Below are 18,270 nucleotides of genomic sequence, written 5' to 3' on the forward strand. Positions count from 1 at the left end.
GCACAAGTTTTTACGACAGGGCAAATGACATCAAGGAAAATTCAGAGCTGAAACGCTCGACCTACCGCTCTAGAGTTCAAGTGTCTCGAGCTATTTCTCTCTCTTCTTTTCTGGCTACTCTGAAACGTGCTGATTTTTCCTATTGATGTCCACATCACTCATCGTTTACGGTATCTACAATTGAGAGGCTACCTGGAGATCCTGATGCCACTTACTGGTGAAAGGTGCATGAAAATATTGCGGTTTTGCTCTTGTGACCCTACCTGCAGATACAGTTTACTTCCACTCACTCAGTGTCTATAGAGAGGTACACAGAAGGTGTTTCTAAACGCACTGTCATCTAATCTTAACCCTACCGTTAGGGACTCAGACTTGTCCTAGAAGTTGAGGTCAGGAGAGCTTAAATTGAAAGCTTCAGTTTTCCCTTGGTCTCATCCATTTTAGTCCCACTCTTTACAAGCTAGCCGGTCATGCGTACTTTATGCTGCTCTAACAAAGTCTGGGCGCCTAGGGAAAAAGTTGCTAAATTAGTAATTTCTCTGTAGTAATTTACTTTAAGATAAAAAGTGAATGATGGTTACAATCCAGAGAATCTCAAAACAGTCTTACTCTTTATAAATATTGCATGTACTCAAGTGTACACACACACACCCCCAAATTGTTTTGAGACCATTTAGATTGTTTTCAAAGCAGCCTAATCTTGATCCTCATGCAAAAGCCATGTTACTAGCTTTGTATCGTTGTTTGAGGTGCAGAGGATTGCTGAAAGTTTCCCCCCCTCCTCTTAGTCTACAATCAGGTGATCTGATGTTGATGTGGGATTCAGAAAACTAACTGAAAATGAAGGCTTCAGAAGCAAAAATGTTCTGACCTTGCCTTGTGTGCCTGCCTCTTGTACCAATCCTTCCCTGAAGCCAGCCATAAAAACCAGCATCCCTGTACCCAAGGAGGCTCGCACAGCCCAGAACCCCTTTTTTTTTCCTGAAGGCTAGCCTTAGATCCTAAAGTGAGTCTACGTAAAATGCCCATGAAGTCATTATCTGACCCGCTTTGTTTTACCGTAAAACCCCGTGCCAGAAAGGGCCTTGCCGCCCTGCAACCCAGAAGGGAGGAAGGCACACTGGAGAGAGGCCAAGCGGAATCTCAATATAAAAGTCTTGCTGGTTCTGCCACTCGGCCCCTTAGAATTAGCGCACCCCCTTTTGGTCCAGTCATTTCTACTGGACTGTCCATGCTTTAAACATAAAAAATGGACAGCTTCCCCTGCACCTGTGACTGTTCCTTCTGAAGGTGTCCATGTATAAGTTTTTTTTTGTTTTTTTTTTTTTGAGACAGAGTCTCACTTTGTTGCCCAGGCTAGAGTGAGTGCCGTGGCATCAGCTCACAGCAACCTCAAACTCCTGAGCTAAAGGGATCCTCCTGTCCCAGCCTCCCGAGTAGTTGGGACTACAGGCATGCACCACCATGCCCGGCTAATTTTTTCTATATATATTTTTAGCTGTCCATATAATTTCTTTCTATTTTTAGTAGAGATGGGGTCTCGCTCTTGCTCAGGCTGGTCTCGAACTCCTGAGCTCAAACGATCCGCCCACCTCGGCCTCCCAGAGTGCTAGGATTACAGGCGTGAGCCACCGCGCCCGGCCATGTATAAGTTTTAATCCATTCTGCTAGTAATCTTCACAGCAGCAAATTCTCAACAGGTCTTTATGGACACCTTTTGGGGGGCCTTTGCTCCCAGCCTTCGGGAACCAGAGACACTTTGATCCCTGTGATGTCAATAAATTCTCTTTTGGGACGTGAAAAGATGATTTTGTCTAATTCACTGATCTTTGGAACTACTCTACACTTCAGTATGTCAATGGTCATTAAAAATTAAGTGGATATAAAAGTTAAAGGTCATAAAAGTTTGGCCACAGATGCCGTCCCTCTGACATATCTTGGCCAAAAGGGGCGGGGGGGGGACGGGACTTGTGAACTAAAATAACATTTTGAGGCTCACCTCACACGCACGCACACACGCCCCAGCCACCAGCGCCGCCTATAGCCTGCAAGCCCCGGCTTGGAGATGGCCCACCTCTTCGGGCCAAACCAATGTATGCCTCCCACGTATTGGTTTCGGATTTTCCCTGTAAGCCCCGTCTCCCTGAAAGGTATAAAACCAAACTATAACGTAGCAGCCACAGCGAGTCCACTTGCTCAAGGCCTCTTGGGCGTGGCTCCGGGTCATGAGCCTCAAATTTGGCTCAGATGTAATCTCTTTAAAACTATGTTACAGAGTTTGGTTTCTTTTCCCTTGACAAGGTTGGCGTCCGGGCGTGGGGCTCAGAGAAGACTCAGGACCACCGAAGGAGCAGCCCGAACTCGGCTCCAGGTCTCGTCGTGGCCCTTTTGGGGGGGCCAAACCCCCCTCCGACTCCGAGCTTCTCCACTGGTGGAACTGGTGGGTCGTCCTGAGCTCCCTTTTTGGTTGATGGTCTCGGTTTACTCTGAGCTGGTTCTTTTCCTAGAAATTGTTGTTTGGGATCCTAACTGAGATTTGGAGGTGCATCCTAAAGGGTCTTCTCCATTGTCTTTTTATCCTAAAATTAATCTCAATCAGCTTTGCTGTGCATTTTTGAAAGAGGAAACCGAACTGTCTTGTTGGTAGATAAAGGAGAGACTGAGTTCCTCAGCTCCGAAGAGAAGGGGCATCTTACTCCTCCCAGCCTTGGCAACCCCGGGTGACGGGGGTCCCGAGTGGGAGTTGCCTGAGGCGATTCCCCGAGGCGCGAGTGGCCCCATACAGAACCGGAACCCCAGCCCCCCACACACACACACACGCACGCGAACACACACACACACACACACGCGCGCACACACACATGTACGTTAATTAAAAGAAGGCTCGTCCAGGAAACGCATATAAGAGCTGATCACTCGGTGTTTGGAGCCCTCTCCCAGGTACTAGACCTCTGAGAGAAACCTGAAACACCTAAGAGGGTGGGAGCGACTCAGTGGTGAGACCTTGAGGAGCCCCGCCCACAAGCAGCACACTCTGATCCAGGACACCCAACCCTGTAGGACAGTTCGGTTGCTTCTTTCAAAGAGAAAATGGGACATCCTTTAAAATCGAGGAAAGACAAGGGAGAATGACCCCCAGGGGGCACCCCAGTTGGTGTGTGGTACCCCTACTTGCAAGTAGTTCTGTGAATGAAAAGATTCAAAGGCCTGCCAGGTGTTTCTGGGGCTCCAGCTGGTTATAGAGCTAATGCTTGTGCACAAGTTTTTACGACAGGGCAAATGACATCAAGGAAAATTCAGAGCTGAAACGCTCGACCTACCGCTCTAGAGTTCAAGTGTCTCGAGCTATTTCTCTCTCTTCTTTTCTGGCTACTCTGAAACGTGCTGATTTTTCCTATTGATGTCCACATCACTCATCGTTTACGGTATCTACAATTGAGAGGCTACCTGGAGATCCTGATGCCACTTACTGGTGAAAGGTGCATGAAAATATTGCGGTTTTGCTCTTGTGACCCTACCTGCAGATACAGTTTACTTCCACTCACTCAGTGTCTATAGAGAGGTACACAGAAGGTGTTTCTAAACGCACTGTCATCTAATCTTAACCCTACCGTTAGGGACTCAGACTTGTCCTAGAAGTTGAGGTCAAGAGAGCTTAAATTGAAAGCTTCAGTTTTCCCTTGGTCTCATCCATTTTAGTCCCACTCTTTACAAGCTAGCCGGTCATGCGTACTTTATGCTGCTCTAACAAAGTCTGGGCGCCTAGGGAAAAAGTTGCTAAATTAGTAATTTCTCTGTAGTAATTTACTTTAAGATAAAAAGTGAATGATGGTTACAATCCAGAGAATCTCAAAACAGTCTTACTCTTTATAAATATTGCATGTACTCAAGTGTACACACACACACCCCCAAATTGTTTTGAGACCATTTAGATTGTTTTCAAAGCAGCCTAATCTTGATCCTCATGCAAAAGCCATGTTACTAGCTTTGTATCGTTGTTTGAGGTGCAGAGGATTGCTGAAAGTTTCCCCCCCTCCTCTTAGTCTACAATCAGGTGATCTGATGTTGATGTGGGATTCAGAAAACTAACTGAAAATGAAGGCTTCAGAAGCAAAAATGTTCTGACCTTGCCTTGTGTGCCTGCCTCTTGTACCAATCCTTCCCTGAAGCCAGCCATAAAAACCAGCATCCCTGTACCCAAGGAGGCTCGCACAGCCCAGAACCCCTTTTTTTTTCCTGAAGGCTAGCCTTAGATCCTAAAGTGAGTCTACGTAAAATGCCCATGAAGTCATTATCTGACCCGCTTTGTTTTACCGTAAAACCCCGTGCCAGAAAGGGCCTTGCCGCCCTGCAACCCAGAAGGGAGGAAGGCACACTGGAGAGAGGCCAAGCGGAATCTCAATATAAAAGTCTTGCTGGTTCTGCCACTCGGCCCCTTAGAATTAGCGCACCCCCTTTTGGTCCAGTCATTTCTACTGGACTGTCCATGCTTTAAACATAAAAAATGGACAGCTTCCCCTGCACCTGTGACTGTTCCTTCTGAAGGTGTCCATGTATAAGTTTTAATCCTTTCTGCTAGTAATCTTCACAGCAGCAAATTCTCAACAGGTCTTTACGGGCACCTTTTGGGGGGCCTTTGCTCCCAGCCTTCGGGGACCATAGACACTTTGATCCCTGTGATGTCAATAAATTCTGTTTTGGGACGTGAAAAGATGATTTTGTCTAATTTACTGATCTTTGGAACTACTCCACACTTCAGTATGTCAATGGTCATTAAAATTAAGTGGATATAAAAGTTAAAGGTCATAAAAGTTTGGCCACAGATGCCGTCCCTCTGACATATCTTGGCCAAAAGGGGCGGGGGGGGGACGGGACTTGTGAACTAAAATAACATTTTGAGGCTCACCTCACACGCACGCACACACGCCCCAGCCACCAGCGCCGCCTATAGCCTGCAAGCCCCGGCTTGGAGATGGCCCACCTCTTCGGGCCAAACCAATGTATGCCTCCCACGTATTGGTTTAGGACTTTCCCTGTAAGCCCTGTCTCCCTGAAAGGTATAAAACCAAACTATAACGTAGCAGCCACAGCGAGTCCACTTGCTCAAGGCCTCTTGGGCGTGGCTCCGGGTCATGAGCCTCAAATTTGGCTCAGATGTAATCTCTTTAAAACTATGTTACAGAGTTTGGTTTCTTTTCCCTTGACAAGGTTGGCGTCTGGGCGTGGGGCTCAGAGAAGACTCAGGACCACCGAAGGAGCAGCCCGAACTCGGCTCCAGGTCTCGTCGTGGCCCTTTTGGGGGGGCCAAACCCCCCCCGACTCCGAGCTTCTCCACTGGTGGAACTGGTGGGTCGTCCTGAGCTCCCTTTTTGGTTGATGGTCTCGGTTTACTCTGAGCTGGTTCTTTTCCTAGGAATTGTTGTTTGGGATCCTAACTGAGATTTGGAGGTGCATCCTAAAGGGTCTTCTCCATTGTCTTTTTATCCTAAAATTAATCTCAATCAGCTTTGCTGTGCATTTTTGAAAGAGGAAACCGAACTGTCTTGTTGGTAGATAAATGAGAGACTGAGTTCCTCAGCTCCGAAGAGAAGGGGCATCTTACTCCTCCCAGCCTTGGCAACCCCGGGTGACGGGGGTCCCGAGTGGGAGTTGCCTGAGGCGATTCCCCGAGGCGCGAGTGGCCCCATACAGAACCGGAACCCCAGCCCCCCACACACACACACACGCACGCGAACACACACACACACACACACGCGCGCACACACATGTACGTTAATTAAAAGAAGGCTCGTGCAGGAAACGCATATAAGAGCTGATCACTCGGTGTTTGGAGCCCTCTCCCAGGTACTAGACCTCTGAGAGAAACCTGAAACACCTAAGAGGGTGGGAGCGACTCAGTGGTGAGACCTTGAGGAGCCCCGTCCACAAGCAGCACACTCTGATCCAGGACACCCAACCCTGTAGGACAGTTCGGTTGCTTCTTTCAAAGAGAAAATGGGACATCCTTTAAAATCGAGGAAAGACAAGGGAGAATGACCCCCAGGGGGCACCCCAGTTGGTGTGTGGTACCCCTACTTGCAAGTAGTTCTGTGAATGAAAAGATTCAAAGGCCTGCCAGGTGTTTCTGGGGCTCCAGCTGGTTATAGAGCTAATGCTTGTGCACAAGTTTTTACGACAGGGCAAATGACATCAAGGAAAATTCAGAGCTGAAACGCTCGACCTACCGCTCTAGAGTTCAAGTGTCTCGAGCTATTTCTCTCTCTTCTTTTCTGGCTACTCTGAAACGTGCTGATTTTTCCTATTGATGTCCACATCACTCATCGTTTACGGTATCTACAATTGAGAGGCTACCTGGAGATCCTGATGCCACTTACTGGTGAAAGGTGCATGAAAATATTGCGGTTTTGCTCTTGTGACCCTACCTGCAGATACAGTTTACTTCCACTCACTCAGTGTCTATAGAGAGGTACACAGAAGGTGTTTCTAAACGCACTGTCATCTAATCTTAACCCTACCGTTAGGGACTCAGACTTGTCCTAGAAGTTGAGGTCAGGAGAGCTTAAATTGAAAGCTTCAGTTTTCCCTTGGTCTCATCCATTTTAGTCCCACTCTTTACAAGCTAGCCGGTCATGCGTACTTTATGCTGCTCTAACAAAGTCTGGGCGCCTAGGGAAAAAGTTGCTAAATTAGTAATTTCTCTGTAGTAATTTACTTTAAGATAAAAAGTGAATGATGGTTACAATCCAGAGAATCTCAAAACAGTCTTACTCTTTATAAATATTGCATGTACTCAAGTGTACACACACACACCCCCAAATTGTTTTGAGACCATTTAGATTGTTTTCAAAGCAGCCTAATCTTGATCCTCATGCAAAAGCCATGTTACTAGCTTTGTATCGTTGTTTGAGGTGCAGAGGATTGCTGAAAGTTTCCCCCCCTCCTCTTAGTCTACAATCAGGTGATCTGATGTTGATGTGGGATTCAGAAAACTAACTGAAAATGAAGGCTTCAGAAGCAAAAATGTTCTGACCTTGCCTTGTGTGCCTGCCTCTTGTACCAATCCTTCCCTGAAGCCAGCCATAAAAACCAGCATCCCTGTACCCAAGGAGGCTCGCACAGCCCAGAACCCCTTTTTTTTTCCTGAAGGCTAGCCTTAGATCCTAAAGTGAGTCTACGTAAAATGCCCATGAAGTCATTATCTGACCCGCTTTGTTTTACCGTAAAACCCCGTGCCAGAAAGGGCCTTGCCGCCCTGCAACCCAGAAGGGAGGAAGGCACACTGGAGAGAGGCCAAGCGGAATCTCAATATAAAAGTCTTGCTGGTTCTGCCACTCGGCCCCTTAGAATTAGCGCACCCCCTTTTGGTCCAGTCATTTCTACTGGACTGTCCATGCTTTAAACATAAAAAATGGACAGCTTCCCCTGCACCTGTGACTGTTCCTTCTGAAGGTGTCCATGTATAAGTTTTAATCCTTTCTGCTAGTAATCTTCACAGCAGCAAATTCTCAACAGGTCTTTACGGGCACCTTTTGGGGGGCCTTTGCTCCCAGCCTTCGGGGACCAGAGACACTTTGATCCCTGTGATGTCAATAAATTCTGTTTTGGGACGTGAAAAGATGATTTTGTCTAATTTACTGATCTTTGGAACTACTCCACACTTCAGTATGTCAATGGTCATTAAAATTAAGTGGATATAAAAGTTAAAGGTCATAAAAGTTTGGCCACAGATGCCGTCCCTCTGACATATCTTGGCCAAAAGGGGCGGGGGGGGGACGGGACTTGTGAACTAAAATAACATTTTGAGGCTCACCTCACACGCACGCACACACGCCCCAGCCACCAGCGCCGCCTATAGCCTGCAAGCCCCGGCTTGGAGATGGCCCACCTCTTCGGGCCAAACCAATGTATGCCTCCCACGTATTGGTTTAGGACTTTCCCTGTAAGCCCTGTCTCCCTGAAAGGTATAAAACCAAACTATAACGTAGCAGCCACAGCGAGTCCACTTGCTCAAGGCCTCTTGGGCGTGGCTCCGGGTCATGAGCCTCAAATTTGGCTCAGATGTAATCTCTTTAAAACTATGTTACAGAGTTTGGTTTCTTTTCCCTTGACAAGGTTGGCGTCTGGGCGTGGGGCTCAGAGAAGACTCAGGACCACCGAAGGAGCAGCCCGAACTCGGCTCCAGGTCTCGTCGTGGCCCTTTTGGGGGGGCCAAACCCCCCCCCGACTCCGAGCTTCTCCACTGGTGGAACTGGTGGGTCGTCCTGAGCTCCCTTTTTGGTTGATGGTCTCGGTTTACTCTGAGCTGGTTCTTTTCCTAGGAATTGTTGTTTGGGATCCTAACTGAGATTTGGAGGTGCATCCTAAAGGGTCTTCTCCATTGTCTTTTTATCCTAAAATTAATCTCAATCAGCTTTGCTGTGCATTTTTGAAAGAGGAAACCGAACTGTCTTGTTGGTAGATAAATGAGAGACTGAGTTCCTCAGCTCCGAAGAGAAGGGGCATCTTACTCCTCCCAGCCTTGGCAACCCCGGGTGACGGGGGTCCCGAGTGGGAGTTGCCTGAGGCGATTCCCCGAGGCGCGAGTGGCCCCATACAGAACCGGAACCCCAGCCCCCCACACACACACACACGCACGCGAACACACACACACACACACACGCGCGCACACACATGTACGTTAATTAAAAGAAGGCTCGTGCAGGAAACGCATATAAGAGCTGATCACTCGGTGTTTGGAGCCCTCTCCCAGGTACTAGACCTCTGAGAGAAACCTGAAACACCTAAGAGGGTGGGAGCGACTCAGTGGTGAGACCTTGAGGAGCCCCGTCCACAAGCAGCACACTCTGATCCAGGACACCCAACCCTGTAGGACAGTTCGGTTGCTTCTTTCAAAGAGAAAATGGGACATCCTTTAAAATCGAGGAAAGACAAGGGAGAATGACCCCCAGGGGGCACCCCAGTTGGTGTGTGGTACCCCTACTTGCAAGTAGTTCTGTGAATGAAAAGATTCAAAGGCCTGCCAGGTGTTTCTGGGGCTCCAGCTGGTTATAGAGCTAATGCTTGTGCACAAGTTTTTACGACAGGGCAAATGACATCAAGGAAAATTCAGAGCTGAAACGCTCGACCTACCGCTCTAGAGTTCAAGTGTCTCGAGCTATTTCTCTCTCTTCTTTTCTGGCTACTCTGAAACGTGCTGATTTTTCCTATTGATGTCCACATCACTCATCGTTTACGGTATCTACAATTGAGAGGCTACCTGGAGATCCTGATGCCACTTACTGGTGAAAGGTGCATGAAAATATTGCGGTTTTGCTCTTGTGACCCTACCTGCAGATACAGTTTACTTCCACTCACTCAGTGTCTATAGAGAGGTACACAGAAGGTGTTTCTAAACGCACTGTCATCTAATCTTAACCCTACCGTTAGGGACTCAGACTTGTCCTAGAAGTTGAGGTCAGGAGAGCTTAAATTGAAAGCTTCAGTTTTCCCTTGGTCTCATCCATTTTAGTCCCACTCTTTACAAGCTAGCCGGTCATGCGTACTTTATGCTGCTCTAACAAAGTCTGGGCGCCTAGGGAAAAAGTTGCTAAATTAGTAATTTCTCTGTAGTAATTTACTTTAAGATAAAAAGTGAATGATGGTTACAATCCAGAGAATCTCAAAACAGTCTTACTCTTTATAAATATTGCATGTACTCAAGTGTACACACACACACCCCCAAATTGTTTTGAGACCATTTAGATTGTTTTCAAAGCAGCCTAATCTTGATCCTCATGCAAAAGCCATGTTACTAGCTTTGTATCGTTGTTTGAGGTGCAGAGGATTGCTGAAAGTTTCCCCCCCTCCTCTTAGTCTACAATCAGGTGATCTGATGTTGATGTGGGATTCAGAAAACTAACTGAAAATGAAGGCTTCAGAAGCAAAAATGTTCTGACCTTGCCTTGTGTGCCTGCCTCTTGTACCAATCCTTCCCTGAAGCCAGCCATAAAAACCAGCATCCCTGTACCCAAGGAGGCTCGCACAGCCCAGAACCCCTTTTTTTTTCCTGAAGGCTAGCCTTAGATCCTAAAGTGAGTCTACGTAAAATGCCCATGAAGTCATTATCTGACCCGCTTTGTTTTACCGTAAAACCCCGTGCCAGAAAGGGCCTTGCCGCCCTGCAACCCAGAAGGGAGGAAGGCACACTGGAGAGAGGCCAAGCGGAATCTCAATATAAAAGTCTTGCTGGTTCTGCCACTCGGCCCCTTAGAATTAGCGCACCCCCTTTTGGTCCAGTCATTTCTACTGGACTGTCCATGCTTTAAACATAAAAAATGGACAGCTTCCCCTGCACCTGTGACTGTTCCTTCTGAAGGTGTCCATGTATAAGTTTTTTTTTGTTTTTTTTTTTTTGAGACAGAGTCTCACTTTGTTGCCCAGGCTAGAGTGAGTGCCGTGGCATCAGCTCACAGCAACCTCAAACTCCTGAGCTAAAGGGATCCTCCTGTCCCAGCCTCCCGAGTAGTTGGGACTACAGGCATGCACCACCATGCCCGGCTAATTTTTTCTATATATATTTTTAGCTGTCCATATAATTTCTTTCTATTTTTAGTAGAGATGGGGTCTCGCTCTTGCTCAGGCTGGTCTCGAACTCCTGAGCTCAAACGATCCGCCCACCTCGGCCTCCCAGAGTGCTAGGATTACAGGCGTGAGCCACCGCGCCCGGCCATGTATAAGTTTTAATCCATTCTGCTAGTAATCTTCACAGCAGCAAATTCTCAACAGGTCTTTATGGACACCTTTTGGGGGGCCTTTGCTCCCAGCCTTCGGGAACCAGAGACACTTTGATCCCTGTGATGTCAATAAATTCTCTTTTGGGACGTGAAAAGATGATTTTGTCTAATTCACTGATCTTTGGAACTACTCTACACTTCAGTATGTCAATGGTCATTAAAAATTAAGTGGATATAAAAGTTAAAGGTCATAAAAGTTTGGCCACAGATGCCGTCCCTCTGACATATCTTGGCCAAAAGGGGCGGGGGGGGGGACGGGACTTGTGAACTAAAATAACATTTTGAGGCTCACCTCACACGCACGCACACACGCCTCAGCCACCAGCGCCGCCTATAGCCTGCAAGCCCCGGCTTGGAGATGGCCCACCTCTTCGGGCCAAACCAATGTATGCCTCCCACGTATTGGTTTAGGACTTTCCCTGTAAGCCCTGTCTCCCTGAAAGGTATAAAACCAAACTATAACGTAGCAGCCACAGCGAGTCCACTTGCTCAAGGCCTCTTGGGCGTGGCTCCGGCTCATGAGCCTCAAATTTGGCTCAGATGTAATCTCTTTAAAACTATGTTACAGAGTTTGGTTTCTTTTCCCTTGACAAGGTTGGCGTCTGGGCGTGGGGCTCAGAGAAGACTCAGGACCACCGAAGGAGCAGCCCGAACTCGGCTCCAGGTCTCGTCGTGGCCCTTTTGGGGGGGCCAAACCCCCCCCCGACTCCGAGCTTCTCCACTGGTGGAACTGGTGGGTCTTCCTGAGCTCCCTTTTTGGTTGATGGTCTCCGTTTACTCTGAGCTGGTTCTTTTCCTAGGAATTGTTGTTTGGGATCCTAACTGAGATTTGGAGGTGCATCCTAAAGGGTCTTCTCCATTGTCTTTTTATCCTAAAATTAATCTCAATCGGCTTTGCTGTGCATTTTTGAAAGAGGAAACCGAACTGTCTTGTTGGTAGATAAATGAGAGACTGAGTTCCTCAGCTCCGAAGAGAAGGGGCATCTTACTCCTCCCAGCCTTGGCAACCCCGGGTGACGGGGGTCCCGAGTGGGAGTTGCCTGAGGCGATTCCCCGAGGCGCGAGTGGCCCCATACAGAACCGGAACCCCAGCCCCCCCCCACACACACACACACACGCACGCGAACACTCACACACACACACACACACACACACGCGCACACACACACGTACGTTAATTAAAAGAAGGCTCGTCCAGGAAACGCATATAAGAGCTGATCACTTGGTGTTTGGAGCCCTCTCCCAGGTACTAGACCTCTGAGAGAAACCTGAAACACCTAAGAGGGTGGGAGCGACTCAGTGGTGAGACCTTGAGGAGCCCCGCCCACAAGCAGCACACTCTGATCCAGGACACCCAACCCTGTAGGACAGTTCGGTTGCTTCTTTCAAAGAGAAAATGGGACATCCTTTAAAATCGAGGAAAGACAAGGGAGAATGACCCCCAGGGGGCACCCCAGTTGGTGTGTGGTACCCCTACTTGCAAGTAGTTCTGTGAATGAAAAGATTCAAAGGCCTGCCAGGTGTTTCTGGGGCTCCAGCTGGTTATAGAGCTAATGCTTGTGCACAAGTTTTTACGACAGGGCAAATGACATCAAGGAAAATTCAGAGCTGAAACGCTCGACCTACCGCTCTAGAGTTCAAGTGTCTCGAGCTATTTCTCTCTCTTCTTTTCTGGCTACTCTGAAACGTGCTGATTTTTCCTATTGATGTCCACATCACTCATCGTTTACGGTATCTACAATTGAGAGGCTACCTGGAGATCCTGATGCCACTTACTGGTGAAAGGTGCATGAAAATATTGCGGTTTTGCTCTTGTGACCCTACCTGCAGATACAGTTTACTTCCACTCACTCAGTGTCTATAGAGAGGTACACAGAAGGTGTTTCTAAACGCACTGTCATCTAATCTTAACCCTACCGTTAGGGACTCAGACTTGTCCTAGAAGTTGAGGTCAGGAGAGCTTAAATTGAAAGCTTCAGTTTTCCCTTGGTCTCATCCATTTTAGTCCCACTCTTTACAAGCTAGCCGGTCATGCGTACTTTATGCTGCTCTAACAAAGTCTGGGCGCCTAGGGAAAAAGTTGCTAAATTAGTAATTTCTCTGTAGTAATTTACTTTAAGATAAAAAGTGAATGATGGTTACAATCCAGAGAATCTCAAAACAGTCTTACTCTTTATAAATATTGCATGTACTCAAGTGTACACACACACACCCCCAAATTGTTTTGAGACCATTTAGATTGTTTTCAAAGCAGCCTAATCTTGATCCTCATGCAAAAGCCATGTTACTAGCTTTGTATCGTTGTTTGAGGTGCAGAGGATTGCTGAAAGTTTCCCCCCCTCCTCTTAGTCTACAATCAGGTGATCTGATGTTGATGTGGGATTCAGAAAACTAACTGAAAATGAAGGCTTCAGAAGCAAAAATGTTCTGACCTTGCCTTGTGTGCCTGCCTCTTGTACCAATCCTTCCCTGAAGCCAGCCATAAAAACCAGCATCCCTGTACCCAAGGAGGCTCGCACAGCCCAGAACCCCTTTTTTTTTCCTGAAGGCTAGCCTTAGATCCTAAAGTGAGTCTACGTAAAATGCCCATGAAGTCATTATCTGACCCGCTTTGTTTTACCGTAAAACCCCGTGCCAGAAAGGGCCTTGCCGCCCTGCAACCCAGAAGGGAGGAAGGCACACTGGAGAGAGGCCAAGCGGAATCTCAATATAAAAGTCTTGCTGGTTCTGCCACTCGGCCCCTTAGAATTAGCGCACCCCCTTTTGGTCCAGTCATTTCTACTGGACTGTCCATGCTTTAAACATAAAAAATGGACAGCTTCCCCTGCACCTGTGACTGTTCCTTCTGAAGGTGTCCATGTATAAGTTTTTTTTTGTTTTTTTTTTTTTGAGACAGAGTCTCACTTTGTTGCCCAGGCTAGAGTGAGTGCCGTGGCATCAGCTCACAGCAACCTCAAACTCCTGAGCTAAAGGGATCCTCCTGTCCCAGCCTCCCGAGTAGTTGGGACTACAGGCATGCACCACCATGCCCGGCTAATTTTTTCTATATATATTTTTAGCTGTCCATATAATTTCTTTCTATTTTTAGTAGAGATGGGGTCTCGCTCTTGCTCAGGCTGGTCTCGAACTCCTGAGCTCAAACGATCCGCCCACCTCGGCCTCCCAGAGTGCTAGGATTACAGGCGTGAGCCACCGCGCCCGGCCATGTATAAGTTTTAATCCATTCTGCTAGTAATCTTCACAGCAGCAAATTCTCAACAGGTCTTTATGGACACCTTTTGGGGGGCCTTTGCTCCCAGCCTTCGGGAACCAGAGACACTTTGATCCCTGTGATGTCAATAAATTCTCTTTTGGGACGTGAAAAGATGATTTTGTCTAATTCACTGATCTTTGGAACTACTCTACACTTCAGTATGTCAATGGTCATTAAAAATTAAGTGGATATAAAAGTTAAAGGTCATAAAAGTTTGGCCACAGATGCCGTCCCTCTGACATATCTTGGCCAAAAGGGGCGGGGGGGGGACGGGACTTGTGAACTAAAATAACATTTTGAGGCTCACCTCACACGCACGCACACACGCCCCAGCCACCAGCGCCGCCTATAGCCTGCAAGCCCCGGCTTGGAGATGGCCCACCTCTTCGGGCCAAACCAATGTATGCCTCCCACGTATTGGTTTCGGATTTTCCCTGTAAGCCCCGTCTCCCTGAAAGGTATAAAACCAAACTATAACGTAGCAGCCACAGCGAGTCCACTTGCTCAAGGCCTCTTGGGCGTGGCTCCGGGTCATGAGCCTCAAATTTGGCTCAGATGTAATCTCTTTAAAACTATGTTACAGAGTTTGGTTTCTTTTCCCTTGACAAGGTTGGCGTCCGGGCGTGGGGCTCAGAGAAGACTCAGGACCACCGAAGGAGCAGCCCGAACTCGGCTCCAGGTCTCGTCGTGGCCCTTTTGGGGGGGCCAAACCCCCCTCCGACTCCGAGCTTCTCCACTGGTGGAACTGGTGGGTCGTCCTGAGCTCCCTTTTTGGTTGATGGTCTCGGTTTACTCTGAGCTGGTTCTTTTCCTAGAAATTGTTGTTTGGGATCCTAACTGAGATTTGGAGGTGCATCCTAAAGGGTCTTCTCCATTGTCTTTTTATCCTAAAATTAATCTCAATCAGCTTTGCTGTGCATTTTTGAAAGAGGAAACCGAACTGTCTTGTTGGTAGATAAAGGAGAGACTGAGTTCCTCAGCTCCGAAGAGAAGGGGCATCTTACTCCTCCCAGCCTTGGCAACCCCGGGTGACGGGGGTCCCGAGTGGGAGTTGCCTGAGGCGATTCCCCGAGGCGCGAGTGGCCCCATACAGAACCGGAACCCCAGCCCCCCACACACACACACACGCACGCGAACACACACACACACACACACGCGCGCACACACACATGTACGTTAATTAAAAGAAGGCTCGTCCAGGAAACGCATATAAGAGCTGATCACTCGGTGTTTGGAGCCCTCTCCCAGGTACTAGACCTCTGAGAGAAACCTGAAACACCTAAGAGGGTGGGAGCGACTCAGTGGTGAGACCTTGAGGAGCCCCGCCCACAAGCAGCACACTCTGATCCAGGACACCCAACCCTGTAGGACAGTTCGGTTGCTTCTTTCAAAGAGAAAATGGGACATCCTTTAAAATCGAGGAAAGACAAGGGAGAATGACCCCCAGGGGGCACCCCAGTTGGTGTGTGGTACCCCTACTTGCAAGTAGTTCTGTGAATGAAAAGATTCAAAGGCCTGCCAGGTGTTTCTGGGGCTCCAGCTGGTTATAGAGCTAATGCTTGTGCACAAGTTTTTACGACAGGGCAAATGACATCAAGGAAAATTCAGAGCTGAAACGCTCGACCTACCGCTCTAGAGTTCAAGTGTCTCGAGCTATTTCTCTCTCTTCTTTTCTGGCTACTCTGAAACGTGCTGATTTTTCCTATTGATGTCCACATCACTCATCGTTTACGGTATCTACAATTGAGAGGCTACCTGGAGATCCTGATGCCACTTACTGGTGAAAGGTGCATGAAAATATTGCGGTTTTGCTCTTGTGACCCTACCTGCAGATACAGTTTACTTCCACTCACTCAGTGTCTATAGAGAGGTACACAGAAGGTGTTTCTAAACGCACTGTCATCTAATCTTAACCCTACCGTTAGGGACTCAGACTTGTCCTAGAAGTTGAGGTCAAGAGAGCTTAAATTGAAAGCTTCAGTTTTCCCTTGGTCTCATCCATTTTAGTCCCACTCTTTACAAGCTAGCCGGTCATGCGTACTTTATGCTGCTCTAACAAAGTCTGGGCGCCTAGGGAAAAAGTTGCTAAATTAGTAATTTCTCTGTAGTAATTTACTTTAAGATAAAAAGTGAATGATGGTTACAATCCAGAGAATCTCAAAACAGTCTTACTCTTTATAAATATTGCATGTACTCAAGTGTACACACACACACCCCCAAATTGTTTTGAGACCATTTAGATTGTTTTCAAAGCAGCCTAATCTTGATCCTCATGCAAAAGCCATGTTACTAGCTTTGTATCGTTGTTTGAGGTGCAGAGGATTGCTGAAAGTTTCCCCCCCTCCTCTTAGTCTACAATCAGGTGATCTGATGTTGATGTGGGATTCAGAAAACTAACTGAAAATGAAGGCTTCAGAAGCAAAAATGTTCTGACCTTGCCTTGTGTGCCTGCCTCTTGTACCAATCCTTCCCTGAAGCCAGCCATAAAAACCAGCATCCCTGTACCCAAGGAGGCTCGCACAGCCCAGAACCCCTTTTTTTTTCCTGAAGGCTAGCCTTAGATCCTAAAGTGAGTCTACGTAAAATGCCCATGAAGTCATTATCTGACCCGCTTTGTTTTACCGTAAAACCCCGTGCCAGAAAGGGCCTTGCCGCCCTGCAACCCAGAAGGGAGGAAGGCACACTGGAGAGAGGCCAAGCGGAATCTCAATATAAAAGTCTTGCTGGTTCTGCCACTCGGCCCCTTAGAATTAGCGCACCCCCTTTTGGTCCAGTCATTTCTACTGGACTGTCCATGCTTTAAACATAAAAAATGGACAGCTTCCCCTGCACCTGTGACTGTTCCTTCTGAAGGTGTCCATGTATAAGTTTTAATCCTTTCTGCTAGTAATCTTCACAGCAGCAAATTCTCAACAGGTCTTTACGGGCACCTTTTGGGGGGCCTTTGCTCCCAGCCTTCGGGGACCAGAGACACTTTGATCCCTGTGATGTCAATAAATTCTGTTTTGGGACGTGAAAAGATGATTTTGTCTAATTTACTGATCTTTGGAACTACTCCACACTTCAGTATGTCAATGGTCATTAAAATTAAGTGGATATAAAAGTTAAAGGTCATAAAAGTTTGGCCACAGATGCCGTCCCTCTGACATATCTTGGCCAAAAGGGGCGGGGGGGGGACGGGACTTGTGAACTAAAATAACATTTTGAGGCTCACCTCACACGCACGCACACACGCCCCAGCCACCAGCGCCGCCTATAGCCTGCAAGCCCCGGCTTGGAGATGGCCCACCTCTTCGGGCCAAACCAATGTATGCCTCCCACGTATTGGTTTAGGACTTTCCCTGTAAGCCCTGTCTCCCTGAAAGGTATAAAACCAAACTATAACGTAGCAGCCACAGCGAGTCCACTTGCTCAAGGCCTCTTGGGCGTGGCTCCGGGTCATGAGCCTCAAATTTGGCTCAGATGTAATCTCTTTAAAACTATGTTACAGAGTTTGGTTTCTTTTCCCTTGACAAGGTTGGCGTCTGGGCGTGGGGCTCAGAGAAGACTCAGGACCACCGAAGGAGCAGCCCGAACTCGGCTCCAGGTCTCGTCGTGGCCCTTTTGGGGGGGCCAAACCCCCCCCCGACTCCGAGCTTCTCCACTGGTGGAACTGGTGGGTCGTCCTGAGCTCCCTTTTTGGTTGATGGTCTCGGTTTACTCTGAGCTGGTTCTTTTCCTAGGAATTGTTGTTTGGGATCCTAACTGAGATTTGGAGGTGCATCCTAAAGGGTCTTCTCCATTGTCTTTTTATCCTAAAATTAATCTCAATCAGCTTTGCTGTGCATTTTTGAAAGAGGAAACCGAACTGTCTTGTTGGTAGATAAATGAGAGACTGAGTTCCTCAGCTCCGAAGAGAAGGGGCATCTTACTCCTCCCAGCCTTGGCAACCCCGGGTGACGGGGGTCCCGAGTGGGAGTTGCCTGAGGCGATTCCCCGAGGCGCGAGTGGCCCCATACAGAACCGGAACCCCAGCCCCCCACACACACACACACGCACGCGAACACACACACACACACACACGCGCGCACACACATGTACGTTAATTAAAAGAAGGCTCGTGCAGGAAACGCATATAAGAGCTGATCACTCGGTGTTTGGAGCCCTCTCCCAGGTACTAGACCTCTGAGAGAAACCTGAAACACCTAAGAGGGTGGGAGCGACTCAGTGGTGAGACCTTGAGGAGCCCCGTCCACAAGCAGCACA

This window comes from Eulemur rufifrons, chromosome 16 (assembly GCF_041146395.1).
Source record: "Eulemur rufifrons isolate Redbay chromosome 16, OSU_ERuf_1, whole genome shotgun sequence".
Lineage (NCBI taxonomy): Eukaryota > Metazoa > Chordata > Mammalia > Primates > Lemuridae > Eulemur > Eulemur rufifrons.